This window comes from Lissotriton helveticus, chromosome 2_1 (assembly GCF_964261635.1).
Source record: "Lissotriton helveticus chromosome 2_1, aLisHel1.1, whole genome shotgun sequence".
Classification (NCBI taxonomy): Eukaryota; Metazoa; Chordata; class Amphibia; order Caudata; family Salamandridae; genus Lissotriton; species Lissotriton helveticus.
In genome coordinates, this window is record NC_136059.1 from 1,106,333,454 (window position 1) to 1,106,349,299 (window position 15,846).

Consider the following 15,846-nt stretch of genomic DNA (forward strand, 5'->3'; position numbering starts at 1 on the left):
TCCAACATATACTTTGCACCTTCCCGGGCAGTTTTATGTGATATATTATGTTGAGTTCAGTGGTCGAAGTGGGGAAAAAAAAGTAGGGGAACTGTGGGTGGAAAATCAGGGGTCGGGAATAACCAAAGATTGGATCAGTTGGCGGAGTCAGGGGTGTGGCTAGAAATAGCAAAACATACCATTTTTAGTACATTTAGCATTTCACTGACCAGTTACAGCTTATAACGTTATTTAATTCAAACAATGGATAAACATGTTTATTTGAGGTTTAACCCGTTGACCGCTGCTGGAATTCCACCACGATGCGGGTAATTTATGACTGGGCGTGGTCAGGACGGACCCCGGCCGTCCTCTGCACACGCCCACCGTTACGTCGGACGGCCGGGGGCCGTCCGACGCATGGAAAGGGTTAATTTAGAAAAAAACAAACACTCATAGGGAATACAGGTTTATGTAAAGCGTGTGAAATATAAGCAGGAACAACATATTACCTTAATGCTTTTACTCTCATTGTTCAGAAATCCATGAGTATGTTTTGTCTCAAACATTGAGGACATGAATACAGGGCTACTCCGGTGTTAAGCAGGGCTCAGAAGAGAAAGGGACTCTTCAGGAGAATCTAGACTCACAGAAACCCACAAAGGCTCCTTCATATTCATGTCAGCCAGCTAGCCGCTCAATCATAATATAGCAAAAAGAACAACTGGTGGACAGAATGCAGAACAATGTCATACATTCACCCCAGTACAGAGATCTGGGCCTAAATCCATAGTTTTTTTGCTCACCATGCCATTCCAGTTTGGACCTAGCCATATGCAAATCAGTCTTGATCCTGCGCCCAATGGGAACAGTCCAGCCCGAACTGCCAGGCCATATGCATTCAAGTGTCCTTTCATTCGGGAAGTGAACACAAAGCAGTACCCACTGAACTATGCACATAAAATATTGCTCTTTGATATGCATGGTACACGTTCTTTCCAGTAGGCATATTACCCCTCTGCGCTACCTTAGGTGAGTAAAACAGCCACTAGACAAAACATGCACCCATCTTTCTCCAGCAGGTACATTGATCACCAAAGTTATCTTGGCACTTGTATTGTTGACCAAAACCTGCTGAATATACAAAGAACTTTGCAGTGTTTTTAAAACTCCTGCACTTGAACAAAACCGGCCCCCCAAAACTAAACTGGCCCCCTACCTTTCCAGTCGCCCTGAGAAAAACCTGATGCCTGGAACGGCCAGTCCGGCATAGTTACCTTCTTCAATGCAGTACTGCAGATATGTATGCTTAATAGATATAAACATCAAGGATCACTGTTTCTAGTTTAGGGTGCACAGGTACCCCATTCAGTGTAGTCAGTTTGTTTAAATAAACTAGTTTGTGTGCCCTGCACCACAGCATCCTCTACACAGAGGATTTTACACTCCTTGTTCTGGAATCCACTGCTAATCAAGGGCCGATATTGCAATGTCAAAAATCTGCTCTGCTCTGTTGTGTCACCAGTTAATTTACAGTTGTCTGATGGCCCTTTAAGTGTTACTTTGCAGGCCCCTAGATAGAAGGGAAGGGGGAGGAGGTCGTGGGCACTTCAGAGTAGGGTGGCCAACTGGCATGGGTGCAAATTCATGATGGTCAGTGTAAAAGTTCAGGACACAGGGTCACAATTCATAACAAAATTTCAGGACAGGAGGTCAAAATTCAGGACAAAACTTAAGGGCAACAGGTATGCTCTGCAGACACATCAGTGGATGTCATGCAATAGTATATAAATAAATAGGCAAGAAACATAAGTACAAGTCACTTCTCCTGCCCTGTTACTTTCTCCTGCCCAGTCATTTCTCCTACCCCATCACAGCTCCTTCCCTGTCATTTCCCCTGCCCCGTCACTGCTCCTGCCCAGTCACTGCTCAGTTTTCAATAGACAAATACATGACTGTGGACGTACAGTCAGACTGTGGACGTACATTCAACGAAGTAATTGCTTGGGCTTACAGGTGATTATTTCAGTGTGTGTATGGGACGTATGTGTGAGTGAGAAACGAACTGTAAAGGAGGGGAACTGCTGCGAGCAGGGGAAAAGTGATTAAGGTGCCGCGCTGTGATTGGGCAGTTGGTGTGAAGCGGCGCTGGGATTGGTGGATTGTCATCAGGTAGTAAACACGCCCTGTGGAAAGAGAAACGCTGGTTTCATCATGAAATGTTTTAAAGTTTTGCAGGATTTGTTCAAAAGAGAAAATGGTATACACTCAAAATATTGAGTTTTTAATATCGATTAGCATTAATATCGAATAAAAAATACAGAATGGACACAATATCGAATGGACATAATATAGACTACCAAAGTATCGAATAGAATAGCAATAATATCGAATTCAAAATATAGAATGGACAAAATATCGAATGGACAGAATATAGACAACAATAATATAGAATGGACAGAATATAGACAACAAAAATATAGAATGGACAGAATATAGACAACAAAAATATTGAATTTGAAGTAAGTAAGTTAATTTCAAATTTTTAATAATATCCAATTTGTTACAGTGATTTTTTATGTTAGTATATGTGTGAAAAGGGTATATTTATTTTATAATTTATTTTAAATAATTAATTTTATGGTATTTCATTTTTGTGTAATATAATTCTGTAGCGGGTTGTGGCTTTATAGGGGAATAGGGTGGGGAGTAATTTAATTATAATTAATTCAATTTTGTAATATATTTATTGGTATTTATTTTGAATTAATAATTAATTGGTAATTGGTAATTAATTAAAATATAATTGGTGATTATTTTCATTGATTAATTAATTGATAATTATGTTAATTGTATTAATTTTTCTGAAACGGGTTGTGGGTTTACAGGGGAATAGGGTGGCAAGTAATTTAATTATAATTAATTACTTTTTTTATTTATTTATTGGTATTATTTTGAATTCATTGTTAATTAAGTGTTAATTGGTAATTTATTAAAATATAATTGGTGATTAATTTTAATTGATTAATTAATTGATAATTATGTTAATTTTATCAATTTATTTTCTGTAGCGGGTTGTGGGTTTATAGGGGAATAGGGTGGGAAGTAATTTAATTATAAATATTTACTTTTTTTAAATTATTTATTGATTTTTGTTCTAATTTTTAATTATTTTTTAATTGTTAATTAATTAATTGTTAATTGGTAAATAATTTATATTAATAGGTAATAATTTTTAATAATTCAATTTTATTTGTATGTTTTATTGATTAATTATTATATTATATGAAATTGTTAATTACTTTTAATTAATTGGTAATTGGTATTAATATTTAATTTATTTTTATTTATATATGAAGTATTTACTTTCCCTACTGTTGCACTCTCTGGAGTGGGAATAGTAAGTTTTACCCCTACGCTATCCAACGCTTTCCCTACTGTTGCACTCTCTGGAGTTGGAATAGTAATTTTTACCCCTACGCTATTCAACGCTTTCCCTGCTGTTGCACTCTCTGGAGTTGGAATAGTAATTTTTACCCTCCCGCTATCCAACGCTTTCCCTACTGTTGCACTCTCTGGAGTGGGAATAGTCATTTTTACCCCTACGCTATCCAATGCTTTCCCTACTGTTGCACTCTCTGGAGTGGGAATAGTACATTTTACCCTGCCGCTATCCAACGTTTTCCCTACTGTTGCACTCTCGAGTTGGAATAGTAATTTTTACCCCTACGCTATCCAACGCTTTCCCTGCTGTTGCACCCTCTGGAGTGGGAATAGTCATTTTTACCCCTATGCTATCCAACGCTTTCCCTACTGTTGCACTCTTTAGAGTGGGAATAGTAAATTTTACCCTGCCGCTATCCAACGTTTTCCCTGCTGTTGCACTCTCTGGAGTTGGAATAGTAATTTTTACCCCTACGCTATCCAACGCTTTCCCTACTGTTGCACTCTCTGGAGTGGGAATAGTAATTTTTACCCCTACGCTATCCAACGCTTTCCATACTGTTGCACTCTCTGGAGTGGGAATAGTAATTTTTACCTCAACGCTATCCAACACTTTCCTTACTGTTGCACTCTCTGGAGTGGGAATAGTAATTTTTACCCCTACGCTATCCAACGTTTTCCCTACTGTTGCACTCTCTGGAATGGGAATAGTAATTTTTACCCCTACGCTATCCAACACTTTCCCTACTGTTGCATTCTCTGGAGTGGGAATAGTAATTTTTACCCCTACGCTATCCAACGCTTTCCCTACTGTTGCACTCTCTGGAGTTGGAAGAGTCATTTTTACCCCTACGCTATCCAACGCTTTCCCTACTGTTGCACTCTCTGGAGTTGGAATAGCAATTTTTACCCCTACGCTATCCAACGCTTTCCCTACTGTTGCACTCTCTGGAGTGGGAATAGTAATTTTTACCCCTACGCTATCCAACGCTTTCCATACTGTTGCACTCTCTGGAGTGGGAATAGTAATTTTTACCTTAACGCTATCCAACACTTTCCTTACTGTTGCACTCTCTGGAGTGGGAATAGTAATTTTTACCCCTACGCTATCCAACGTTTTCCCTACTGTTGCACTCTCTGGAATGGGAATAGTAATTTTTACCCCTACGCTATCCAACGCTTTCCCTACTGTTGCATTCTCTGGAGTGGGAATAGTAAGTTTTACCCCTAGGCTATCAACGCTTTCCCTACTGTTGCACTCTCTGGAGTTGGCAGAGTCATTTTTACCCCTACGCTATCCAACGCTTTCCCTACTGTTGCACTCTCTGGAGTGGGAATAGTAATTTTTACCTCTATGCTATCCAACGCTTTCCCTACTGTTGCACTCACTGGAGTGGTAATAGTAATTTTTCCCTCAATGCTATCCAACACTTTCTTTACTGTTGCACTCTCTGGAGTGGGAATAGTAATTTTTACCCCTACGCTCTCCAACGTTTTCCCTACTGTTGCACTCTCTGGAATGGGAATAGTAATTTTTACCCATTCGCTATCCAACGCTTTCCCTACTGTTGCACTCTCTGGAATGGGAATAGTAATTTTTACCCCTACGCTATCCAACGCTTTCCCTACTGTTGCATTCTCTGGAGTGGGAATAGTAATTTTTACCCCTACGCTATCCAACGCTTTCCCTACTGTTGCATTCTCTGGAGTGGGAATAGTAATTTTTACCGCTACGCTATCCAACGCTTTCCCTACTGCTGCACTCTCTGGAGTTGGAAGAGTAATTTTTACCCCTACGCTATCCAACGCTTTCCCTACTGTTGCACTCTCTGGAGTGGGAATAGTAATTTTTACCTCTATGCTATCCAACGCTTTCCCTACTGTTGCACTCACTGGAATGGTACATTTTACCCTTTCCGCTATCCTACGGTAAAAAATATTGTAATTTTTTAAATTAATATTACGTTTATATATATATATATATGTCTATATATATAGATGTATTAACAAATCAATTTGTATGTTTTTTTACTTACATTAATTATTTACTCTTTTTAAGGTTAACAAAGTATTTTAAGTATGTTTAAGTTAAATATATTTATTATTTCATTGAATTGTAATTAATTTAAAGCATTTTAAAAAATTCGATATTTTTACTAACTATATTTTTTACATCGATATTTTTGGTTCGATATTTTTTTACGTACCTGTTTGGAGATAGGAGGTCGATATTTTGGTGTTCTATATTTTTTCCACGATATTTTTGTAATTCAATATTCTTGACATCGATATTGTTTCAGTGATTCAGAGAAAATACATTAGAGCCCCGGGTGAGGGCGGGGGGGGGCGAAGAGGCTCCGCCCGAGGATACTCCAGCTCATTTCATGGCTACGATTGTGGGTTTGCATACTATACTGTGGTTTGATAATTGGTGCAAAATGACTGAAGGAAATGAGGAATTGACCTTTCCCAGATATGGAACTTTTAGATTGGAAGTGTTATATCAGTTTAAAATCGATTATGGCTTCTTTGCGACCTTTGCCTAGACCAACACCGTTTGAGGCATTACATGCGTGGATTAGGGGGGCACACAAAAGAAACAGGGACAGGAGACAGGAGTGAGGGAAGAGGTCAGTCAGGGCATTTCAAGATGCGAGATGGAATGCATTGGAAAAAAGATGGAGAGTACAGATGATTGAGGGGGATAAATTGTATCCATTGTTGGTCAACTCAGAGGACAAGCAGAAAAAGAAGGCCAAGGATAAAGACAGTGATACTGATGATAGCTTGATAGAACCGTTGGCATGATGGTGCCTGAGGGGGGAGGAAGACTGCACACTTGGTGCAGTCTTTGAGGTAGACCAGAGGGGACCATTTGTGGAAGCTGATGTCGATGGTCATCCTACCACCTTTTGGTTGATACTGGTGCTACCCGGTCTACTGTAAGATCTGCAGTAGTCCCCAACCTACCCCTCTCGGGACAATGTATCCAAGTGGTAGGCGTTGTGAATAAAAAAATAACAAGCCCTTTGACAGAACTGATTCCTGTGAAGATAGGAATGCTACGAGACAGACATCAGTTCGTGCTGTGCGATTTGAGCCCTGTTTGTTTACCAGGGAAGGATCTCAGGAGTAAACTCAATTGCACCATTTATTGCGGAGAAGTGTGGCTCAATGGTTAGAGCGGCAGACCCTGATGCAGAGGTCTAGCCCGGGACCAGGGTTCAATTCCCCGCCTCGGCGGGTCTTGGGCTAAAAAATTCCACGGACCTGATAATTCTCGCCTCGGTGCCTATCGCAATCATGGAGTCCCACTCTGCAACTCTGGGCAATAGCTTGCTTATTCTCCACAACGGCCCCCACAACGCTAAGGATGCCTGGCTTCCACCTTGGGGGTGCCCAGGAGTGGACACCTCACAGGGAAAGCCATGATGGGTTCCACAGCGGTATTCGTACAAGCGCCTTGAGACCCTTGCGGGTGAGTAGTGCGCTATACAAGTATCAATTTACATTTTACATTTACATTGCACCCCTAAAGGAGTGAAACTGGAAACCAATGACGATGATGCTGCTTTTAAGGTCACAAATCAACATTTGTGCATCGAAATGTACCCTGTTGTGACCATGGAAGAGCTTCCACTTAATTTGAGGGATTCGGTCTCACAGGAAGTGTGGGACTTCACTGGTGAGGACATAGGCTTGCTCAAAGGAGTTGAGCCCGTTAAGATTCAGGTTAAAACAGAATGTTGATTTCCCAAGAACGCCACAGTACAATTTGACCCCAGAGACGGTTCTAGGGATAAAACCTGTGATCGAGTCCATGATCAAGCAAGGGCTCTTGAAGGAGATAATGGGCAGTCCATGTAACTCGCCTTTTATGGGATTGCAGAAACCGAGCGGGAAATTCAGAATTGTGCAGGATTTGTGCCGGGTTAAAAACATAGTTGTTCCCTGTTGTCCAGTGGTACCAAATCCATCTGTAATATTGTTTCAGATCCCATGTCAAGCGGAGTGGTTCACTGTGATTGACCTTTGTCAGGCTTTCTTCTCGATTCCATTGCATGAGGAGAGCCAATTCCTTTTTGCGTTTAAGCTGTAAAATCATGTTTTAACATGGTGTCATATCCCACAGGGGTATACAGAGAGTCCATCAATCTTGAATCAGATTTTGAAAAAGAACCTTGAGAGTCTTGTACTGCCACTGAACTCTGTTCTCGATCAGTACATAGATGACCTCCTTGTTGCGTCAGAGACTGAGGATGCATGAAGGATTGATACCATTGCCTTACTGAACCATTTGGCAGAGAATGGACACAAGGTGCCGCCAAATAAGCTACAGTACTGCTTGAATCAGGTGCAGTATTTGGGTCATCGGATAGAAAAAGCTAAGAGGAAGGTGTCACCAGACAGGATAGAGGCAATTATGGGTATGATGGTGCCTTCTACTCAGAGAGAAGTCAGGATGTTCTTAGGGATGGTTTGTTACTGTCGTCAGTGTATTGCCAACTTCTCTATAAAAGTGAAGCCTTTGCAGAGACTGCAGCACAAAGATGTAAGTGATCCGGTACCATGGGACTGTGACTGTATGAAGGCATTCTTAGAGTTGTGAGAGGACCTTTGTCGTGCTCCGGCACTGGGGATGCCTGATTACAACAAGCCTTTTTCACTATTCTGTTGTGAACGAGAAGGTTGTGCACTGTCAGTTTTAGTCCAAGATCATGGAGGTGTCCATAGACCAGTTGCCTACTTTTTAGCTAGTTTAGATCCAGTAGTTGCAGCGTTGCCCAGATGTCTCAAGTCCGTTGCTGCAACGGGTGTCAGCATTGAAAGGTGTGAAAGTATTGTCATGGGTCACCCCTTAATTGTACATGTTCCATATTCTGTTGAAATGTTGATGACCAGGATCAAGACACAGCACCTGACCAATAATAGGCTCACACGCTACGAGTAGGTTATACTTGCTGCGGAGAATGTGACCCTTAGGAGGTGTTCTGTTTTGAATCCTGTACAAAAGGGGGTGGTGATGGCACACTGATGCCGTTGCGGCACACTTGATGAAGATTATACAGACCATGATTATCTTGATGTGACTGAGCTTTGCACCAAACCGAGACCTGACATTGTTGATGAACCATTGCCTGACTCTAACGAGATTTTCTTTGTCGATGGTTCATGCTTAAGAGACAGTGTTGGCCAGTTGAGAGCAGCATTTGCTGTATGTACTATTATAGGAGTAGTTGAAGCTGCATGCCTAGAAGGAGTATACTCCGCTCAGGTGGCTGAGATCATTGCTTTGACTCGTGCCTGCTTGGCAGCAGACCAGATTCAAATTATCATTTACACCATCAGCCAATATGGGTTTGGTGTAGTTCACGACTTCGGACAGTTATGGTCCCAGAGAGGTTACATGACATCGTCTGGATCACCCATCCGAAACAGGGAGTTTGTGAGGTTGCTCCTAGAGGCCTTACAGTGCCCCAAGGCAATTGCAGTTGTTAAATGCACGGCTCATGGAAAGGGGACAGTTTTCGTGTCACTTGGAAATCGCTACACGGACGAAGTTGCACGTTTCTGTGCCAAACAAGGTTGTTCATTCACTGAAAATCATGTAGATGGGAGCCAAGAAAGAACCGAGTTCAACATGATGTTGGCCATGGCTGATACTTGGGATGAACTCAAGTGCCTGCAGGAAAAGGTTTCAGACTAGAAAAAGAATGTGTGGATCAATTCAGGCTGTGTGAAAGGGGATGTGGACATTTGGGTCTCAAGTGATGGAAGGGCAGTGTTGCCAGATGAGTTGTGGAGCCCGATGGTAAGACAGATTCATGGTGCTGTACATCTAGGAAGAGATGCTATGGTGCGGGTGTTCAGACAAACGTGGTACAATCCACAATTTTGTGCTGTGGTAGAAGCTGTGTGTCAGAGATGTGTTACATGTCAACAAATGAATGCTGGAAAGAAAACTGTGGTTATAATGAGTCACATTGGGAGGTCAGGAGGACCCTTCAACAGGATGCAGTTGGAATTCATTGAGATGCCCATGTATAATGGGCTGAGGTACACCTTGGTTGTGGTGTGTGTTCTCAAGGTGGGTGGAGGCTTACCCTACTCGTAGGTGTGATACACTAACTGTAGCAAAGCTGTTGTTGAGGGAACTCATTCCTAGGTTTGTGATTCCGACCTCTTTAGAATCGGACAGAGGAACACACTTCCATAGCCAAATAATGAAGATGCTTAGCACAGCATTGCAAGTTGATCAGAGACTCCATTGTAGTTATTGTCCAGAGGCTTATGGGATAGTGGAGCAGATCAATGGGACTCTGAAAGCTCAAATGGGAAAAGTGTGTTCATCCACGTCTCTGAAATGGCCTGGTGCTTTGCCCCAGGTGTTGATGAGTATGCGCAGTACCCCAGACAGGAGAACAGGTCTTTCACCTCATGAATTACTGATGGGGAGGGCTATGAGGTTACCAGCAGTTCCATGGACAGCTCTAATAAGCATCACCCATGATCTGATCCTTGATTATTGCAAAGGACTAGCTGATGCCATCCGTTCTGTGTCACAACCTAATCCCGGGGGACTGGGTGCTGGTTCGGAAGCACGTGAGAAAGAGCTGCTTGGATGTTTGTTGGAGAGGCCAATATCAAGTTATCTTGGTGACATACACTGCAGTAAAGTGTGGAGGATAGCCGAATTGGGTGCATGCTTCACACACCCGCCGAGTTTCAGCACCCTTAGAAGAAACAGCTCCTCTCCCTAAAGAAAATCCAGCTGAAGTGGAAGGGTCACCGGAGGGGACAAGTCAAGCTGTGAGGGTGTCTGAAGAAGCTGGTTGCTCACTTGATCGAGCTGAGGAGGGTCACAACGACAGCGACACTAAAACTGCCTGTGAAAGCGGAAGTTGCTGTGAAAGTGGTCCAGAATCAGACTCCACTGAGAAAAGTTGTGAGCAGGGTGAGCAAAGAGAAAGTCAGAGAACAAGCAGAACAGAAGAGCAGTGGCCAGAGAGACAGAGGCGACTGAACTTGAGACTGGTCACTGAGAGGTATCTTGCTCCCTTGTCTGAAGAGTCCGAATCAGACGAAGGAGAATAAGAACAAGCTTGTGGAGGTCTGAGGAGATCAAGACGAAAGAGAGTGCCTTGCCTAAAGTACGCGACTCCAGAGTGGTCATATGTTGTGACTGATGCCAGGAGAGCCGAGATCGGGGAGGTTGAGGGCAGTGACAGTGATTAGTACCAGCCCTAACGTGAAGTTGGATGTGGTGTTTTTAGTACCAGGACTTGAAATTGAAGGAGTGCTGACCATCACAGTTCAGAATCCTCCGATTCTGAGCAGAATTCGCAACTTGATCTTGAATAAACTGATATTCCCTACCTTTTGGAACTGAAATACCATCTCATGAGTCTATTGTTTTTCGTCTTGAACTTTTGCAGCATGTTCTAGAAGCTTTTGGAGCAAATCTTATTTTGGATTAAAGAGACTTTGTTGTAAATAAGCTGAATTAAATAACCTTGGTCTGAGTGGAAGAAGAAGAAATTTAGGGGCTTTCCGTAGAGGACAGAGAAGGGTTAAGGTTGTCTTTCGCTTGTTGTAAATAAGGAACTGAAACAAAAAGGAGACTTCCAGCTTTCTGAGGTGAGGTTCGAGTTGGTTCAAGCGTCTGAAGAAGGAGCAAAGAGACTTTGGGACCGATTCCGATCCTGGAAAAAAATTGTCAATACGATTCGTATCCGGAGCCCATTCCGTACGAACCGACGAGTACGATCCGGACCGGGAGATGAGGACGCGATTTGTACGGAAAAGCTTACACTCACATACACACCGTACGGCTTACATAAATATATAAATGAATTATAAAACCACTTACCTTGTCCGCCGCGTCCCCAGGGCTCCCGCTCGTCATCTCGCCGCCGGCGCCGCCGTCTTAGATCCTAATGCGCATAATTCTAGTAGCTGTAGTTTCGTATTTAGCACCACAGGAGCAGGCGGTGGAGGTAGAGGGAATCCTACACCTACTACTCCTAGCAAGAAAGAGGTCAAAATAGAAGACGAAAGAGCTTTGCTACTAGAGGAGAGTTGTGGGTTACACACAGATTTGTCTAGAGGTGATTTTAAGCTTAATGCGTATGCAAAGTTGTTGTATGAGTGTATTGATTCAATGGATGGGAAAGATTGCTATGTGTGTATGCAGCTGCCAGCTTCAGTGGATGAGGGTATCAGATACCATCATCTCCCATTGACCTATGGTATTACATTAGTTGGCTGCTTAGCATTTTCTATGGACGAAATCATTTTGAGTATTTCTTTTCGAACTATGATGCAGTTCTTCCTGAAGTGCCAGCTTATAAGCATTTGAATAAGTATGATTATTACAAATCAGAGGATAACTTGGAACTTATTTTATTCCGACTCAAGAGTTGGATACAGCTTATGCTCATCGCCATAATCTGTCGTGCTTTTTGTCAGATGTAGAGAAGAAATTTATAGATCAAGTAGAAGATAGATACAGGAAACAAAAGCAGTTGCAAGATTCAGGACAGGGTAGAGTATATTGGACAGATGAAGAGAAGTTGTACAAGTCGAAGGGGAGTTATGGTCCAATAGCTCTAGATGAAGTGCAGAAGTGGAAAATGTGTATAAGCAGACCACAGACTAATTGTGAGAATGTCAATGTGGGGCAGACCACATGTGAGCATACCTTTACATTGGAGTATTACGCAAAGGACTTTTTGCAAAGTGTAGTGCAGATAATTCCAACTGTGTATTTTGTTTGTGGGAGGAATGCCTATGTGTGACTGCCTGAGAAATGGTATGGTATGTGTTATTTAGTGATCTTTTTTCCCTAGATTTATCATACAGAAGATTTGGAGCTCTTAGAAGGAGGACAGTATGTAAGAGTGAAGCGAGGTGAAAGTGCAGCAGCTGTGGTTGGAGATATTTTTGGAGCAATGATAGCGACTTTGGGAGTGATTTTGAATGATGTGAAGATTAGAAGGTTGGCGACTGATGTGGATGAATTGTCAATAAATAAATAATAATAATGATAAAAAATAAATAAATAAAATAATAATAAATAAATAAATCGTTGGTGTTGATTGAAGGAGAAATGTTATACAATAAGGATGATGGTTTTCCAAAATCGTCTTGCTTTAGACGTCCTTCTGGCAAAAGAGTGAGGAGTCTGTAAACTTTTGAAAGACCAAGAGTGCTGTATTTATATACCGGACAATAGCAAAGATCTGGAGAAATATATAAGTAACATCAGTGCCATTCATTATTTGATTGAGGATTTGACTGAAGAAACTGTGTGGGAAAAAGTTGGTAAGGGTTTTGGCAAACTTGGGAGTTGGCTTGAGAACCTTAGAAAAGGGTTCCTTTGCTATGTTTTGAAACCCCTCATCATAGTTGTGGCATGTGTGATTGGATTGTGGGGTTTGATAAGAAGTGACAAGTGGTACAAGTCTTGCCGATTGAAGAGATCACTGAGAGTGCAAGACAAACGAATGGAGAGGCTGCAGGACAGTCAATATCGTAACCTTAAGAACATGGAAATGGTCAGGAGAGGAAGAGTGGCAACATGTTCTGTTTAAGTTGGATCTTTCCCCAAGGATGGTGATGTTTATGAAAACCCAGGTCATCAAAGGGGGGGCTGATAGAGCGCCATGTTATTTTGAAAATTGTAGGGTGCATCATAATCACCCGTAGTCAGCACCCGCATATTTAGAGGACTGTATTAAATGTGTGATTTTTAGAAATGTAGAACTAATCGAGTATATTGCAAAAAGTAGAAGTGTGCCCATATCATTTGTAGACTAATGTAGTGCCATACTCGAGAATTATGCCTTAAGTAACTTAGAAATTATTGCTTCATGTGTAAAATGTTGTATTAGGCTTGAACGTGCCATATTAGAGTTGCACGTGTAGGTTGCTACTGAAGAGAAAATGGTGTTTAACATGAGAAGAAATAATGTTTTAGAAATGCAATGAGAATGCTTTTAGAATGGTTTTAAATGTAGTGCTTATGGTATAGTATTAGAAATGCATTTAAAAGAGTAATGGCCTGAGACATGAAAGCGCCAGCAGAGGCCTAATTGTATTTCTTTAGCTTAGCCATCATGAAGATTTGAATGTGAAGTTCTTTTCTTTGGGAAAGGCTCCTCTTTGCAGTTGAATTGATTGTAACTTTAGAGAGTGTGCAAGGTTGCTTCTCATGTATTTCTGTTGCAGGTGCAAGGACATGGAGCTCGTTAGGTAGAATGATCCACTGTTTAGGAGTTAGATTGGTATGAGTGAGAACGAAGTAAGTGCGCTGTAATGCACAACTGCAAACTTTGGCAGAGAAGGTGCCTGGGACCCGAGGACAAAGCAAAGGTTTTTGGACAAGGATGGAATCGTTGTGGAAAACTCCAGGATCAGACACCTGCCCAGAGGGGGTGTGACTAAGGCGTTTCTACTGTTTTGGGATTTTGTATTAGGGTAAGTGCCCTGAGGGAGGAGAGTCAGTCGTAGTTGGGTTAGAGTTGGAGTCAGTCTAAGGCAGTCCAGCTGGAGATACAGTTAGACAAGGGTTAAGGAACTAGTCAGGAGAAAGGAAGGAGCATCTTAGAACGAGCTCAGTAGCTTTGGCTATTCAACTGGAAAAGTGAATGTGCTTCTTAGGGAGCCTTCACAGCTGACACCTTTTTCTCTTGCCTGGGAGGTATGTTATTGTTAAGTAGGGATGTCACCTTAGAGTTAGTGTAGGGACAGACTAATCTTTTCTTTCTCTTTGGAGCAGATGCAGTCAAGACTTCAAGTGGGAACGATTATTGCTTGGCTAATGTTTCTTGAATTGACTTTCCTTTTTATTTTGAGTCGTCTGAGACTCCTGAGTAGGATTATGTTTGTATTAGTGCCAGTTTATTTCTTGAACCTCTTGCTGAGGTGCTTGTATGTTCAGTTGTTTTTGGCTTTGTAATAAATCTTAAACCTTTACTTCATAGTCAGTGGTCCTTTGAATTGGGATGTATTTGGTCATTGGTAAATTGTCATAAGTGTGAAATTAGAGAACTTCCTTTATGCTTCTTAGCAGACAAAAAGGTTCAGTCGACCAGGGATTTCCAAGGATTGGTAAGGTAAAATTCTATATGAGAATCCAAGCCTCGTCAGCTTGGTGCCGTTTCAAGATGGCCGCGATTTGAGGAGCTCCGCAGCGGTCACGGAGAGGAATCAGTCCGGCTCCTGGAAAACTGGAACAAAATGTAGTGTCCCTGGCAGGATGAGCTATGGAAGCCTCTTCTCTTTGGACAGGATCGTTATTCCGACTGTGGCCATGGACCCTTTTCCTCAAACAAGGCGGGCGCGCTAACAGAGACGTTGGCCTGTCATTTTGAGCTTAATTTTTGTTTCCAGTATCTTGCAATAGACTGTTATACAATTCAGCTATTTACAATTTTCCATTACTTTAAAACCCTGTTGGTGCTTCAAAGTACACCCCAAGTACAACGAAATGTTTTCTTTGTTAATTTTACGATTCTCTTCATTATTTTTCCATCATTGAAGAGCTACATTTTTATTTTCATTATCTTGCAAACAGATCGACTTTAATCTCAGTGCTGAACATTTTTTCCTTTATGTAAATAAAATACTGCTGGTGCTTCAAAATACACCCTAAGTACCAAGCAATGTTTTTCTTGTCAGATTTATGATGCTCTTCATCATTTTCTCCTCATTGTGGAGTTACATTTTTGCTTTCATTACCTTGCAAAGAGACTGCCTTTAAAATCAGAGCTATAGCAGCTTTCCTTTATTTCAAAAACACTTCTGGTGCTTTAAAATACACCCAAGTATAACGCTATGTTTTCCTTGCCAACTTTGTGACTATTTTCATCACTTTTTCATCATTGCTTTGGGTGCATCAATTGCAGGGTCTGTCTAAGTTATTGCTGTACTGTCGCCTTGATAGTTTGTTGCCCTTGCCTTATGGGAAGACCCAGAGGATTGGGACTCCTTCTGCCTAATACAGTTAAATCCTCATATACCTTCTCCATACATACTGTCAATTATTTTCTGTGCTTGCAAATATTATGAAGGGCATAATATATATACCCTGAAGATTATGTGACAATTGTTTTATGTGGGCTGATTTTCCCCTTGTCAACTGTGTTAAGGTTCCATTCGTGTCATCTTCCTTATGTGGTGTCACCACCATCAACTATATTTTATGTTTCTATCCTTTCTTTATTCCTATTTCATCTCGCTCTTTGCTTTTTTTCTTTCTTTTCCCTACTCATTCTATAATTGTATAATCTTTTCCTTTTATACTCTTTGGTCTTCTAATATTGTTGCTTGTACATTCCCTTCTTTTGTCATTCAGTTTCAATTAAAAATTAGAACACTCCTATTTTACATCTAAATCCAAGTCATATTTAGATGCAACCG

At 41.4% G+C, this 15,846-nt stretch overlaps 1 protein-coding gene across 2 annotated transcripts in view; it reads right to left on the minus strand.

Annotated features, from left to right (window-relative positions):
* LOC144819610 (uncharacterized) overlaps nucleotides 1-15,846 on the minus strand; it is a 1,262,544-nt gene that overhangs the window by 115,910 nt on the left and 1,130,788 nt on the right. The window lies entirely within an intron of this gene.